Source organism: Chrysochloris asiatica, unplaced genomic scaffold, assembly GCF_000296735.1.
Source record: "Chrysochloris asiatica unplaced genomic scaffold, ChrAsi1.0 scaffold00453, whole genome shotgun sequence".
Lineage (NCBI taxonomy): Eukaryota > Metazoa > Chordata > Mammalia > Afrosoricida > Chrysochloridae > Chrysochloris > Chrysochloris asiatica.
This window is the reverse complement of record NW_006408971.1, coordinates 59,715-62,190: the sequence shown is the minus strand read 5'-3', so window position 1 is coordinate 62,190 and position 2,476 is coordinate 59,715. Positions and strand designations below refer to the sequence as shown.

At 38.7% G+C, this 2,476-nt stretch overlaps 1 protein-coding gene and 1 pseudogene across 1 annotated transcript in view; one reads left to right on the top strand and one right to left on the bottom strand.

Annotated features, from left to right (window-relative positions):
* The window catches only part of LOC102818874, a 28,690-nt pseudogene extending 28,026 nt beyond the window's left edge, over positions 1-664 (top strand).
* Positions 1-2,476, bottom strand: part of PARK2 (parkin RBR E3 ubiquitin protein ligase) — a gene marked incomplete at its 5' end in the record, with an annotated part of 1,031,565 nt that overhangs the window by 979,017 nt on the left and 50,072 nt on the right. The window lies entirely within an intron of this gene.

The following is a 2,476-nucleotide window of genomic DNA, read 5'->3' as shown; positions in this document are numbered from 1 at the left end:
GTGCCTCACGGACAGAAAAAAATAACTAAACATAGGCAAAGGAGATCCTAAGAAGCCGAGAGGCAAAATGTCATCCTATGCATTTTTTGTGCAAACCTGCCGAGAGGAGCACAAGAAGAAGCATCCAGATGCTTCAGTCAACTTCTCAGAATTTTCCAAGACGTGCTCAGAGCGGTGGAAGACCATGTCTGCTAAAGAGAAAGGAAAATTTGAAGACATGGCAAAGGCAGAGAAGGCCCGTTTTTAAAGAGAAATAAAAACCTATATCCCACCTAAAGGGGAGACAAAAAAGAAGTTTAAGGATCCCAATGCACCCAAGAGGCCTCCTTTGGCCTTCTTGTTTTGTTTGGAGTATCGCCCCAAAATCAAAGGCGAGCATCCTGGCCTATCCATTGGTGATGTTGCGAAGAAACTGGGAGAAATGTGGAACAATACCGCTGCCGATGACAAGCAGCCTTATGAGAAGAAGGCTGCTAAGCTGAAGGAGAAGTACAAAAAGGATATTGCTGCCTACCGGGCTAAAGGAAAGCCCGATGCAGCCAAAAAGGGAGTCGTCAAGGCAGAGAAAAGCAAGAAAAAGAAGGAAGAGGAGGAAGATGAAGAAGACGAGGAAGAGGAAGAAGACGAAGAGGATGAAGATGAAGATGATGATGATGATGAATAAGTTGGTTCTAAGGCAGTTTTGTTTTTGTTTTGTTTTGTTTTGTTTATAAAACATTTAACCTTCCTGTACACAATTCTCTCCTTTTAAAGAAAAAAAATTTTTTTTGAAATGTAAGGCTGTGTAAGATTTGTTTTTAAATTGTGCAGTGTCTTTTTTTGTATAGTTAACACACTACCGAATGTGTCGTTAGCTAGCCCTGTCCTGGTGGTATTTTCAATAGCCACTAACCTTGCCTGGTACAGTATGGGGGTTGTAAATTGGCATGGAAATTTAAAGCAGGTTCTTATGGTGCACAGCACAAATTAGTTATATATGGGGATGGTAGTTTTTGTTTTGTTTTTTCATCTTCAGTTGTCTGATGCAGCTTATACGAAATAATTGTTCTGTTAACTGAATACCACTCTGTAATTGCAAACAAAAAAGTTGCAGCTGTTTTGTTGACATTCTGAATGCTTCTAACTAAATATAAATTATTTTAATAAAAAAAATCAAATCAAATCAAATTTGCTACACAAGATCACTTTAAATTATTTAACACAACAGAGTCAGTTTGAAGAGTAAGGTACGCCTGACCCAAGCCATAGTATTTTCATTAACCTCATAAGAATGTGAAAGTTGGACAGTGAATAAGGGAGACTATAGAAGAATTTGAGTTATGGTGTTGAAGGAGAACATTAAAAGTATCATAGACGGCTAACAAAACAAACCAATCTGTATTGAAAGAAACTACAGCCAGAATACTTCTTAGAAACCAGGATGGCCAAACTTCGCCTCTCATACTTTGGACATATTATGAGACGGGACCAATGACGGAAGAAAGATATCATGTTTCATAAAGTGGTGGGTCAGACAAGAAGAGGAAGACCCCATGAGATGCACTGGCACAGTGGTAGCAGCAATGGGCTCAAACATAGCAACAATTATGAGGTTGATGTGGGACCAGGCAGTGTTTCCTTCTGCTGTGCATTAGTTCCCTGTGAGTCAGTACTGACTTGATGGCACCTAACAATAGCAACAATTATCATTCTTTTGGATTCCTTTTTAGTTAGTTCCATTACCTGTTCTTCCTCAGAATATTTTCTGGTTCTTCATCTTGATTATTTGTTTGATCCATTTTCTCTTTGTTTCTTCATGTGTGCTAAAATTGTCTGCTATCTCTGGGTCATTGTGGGATTGTCCTATTTGTAAAAACAAACTGCAATTTTTGAACCAGTAGGGGAGGAATCTCTGGAGGCCTCCTGCAGTTCATGGAGCTCATTAGGTGATTGTGGAAGGGATGTGACAGCAGAGTTCCTGACCCTAGATGGAGTTCCTATAAAGCTCGGTGCTGGAGAGAAAATTTCAGTATCTCTTCTGACATTCATTTTGAACTTTTCTTTCTTTCTTGTCTTCTCAATGACTTTTTGATTTCTTCATATATGATGTTCTTGATGTCATCCCACAACTCTTCTGGTCTTCGGTCTTTAGTGTTCAATGTATCCAAACTGTTCTTCAGATGATCTCTAAATTCAGGTGTGATGTATTCAAGGTCATATTTTAGTTCTCGTATTTTCTTCAGCTTCAGTTTGAATTTGCATATGAGTAATTGATGGTCTGTTCCACAGTCTGTCCCTGGCTTTCTTTTCACTGATATGGAGTTTTTCCATCATCTCTTTCCACAGCTGTAGTCAATTTGATTTCTATGTATTCCATCTGGTGAGGTTCATGTGTATAGTCATCTCTTATGCTGTCTAAAGAAGGTATTTGAAGTGAACAAATCATTGATTTTGCAGAATTCTATCATGCATTCTCCAGCATCATTTCTATCACCAA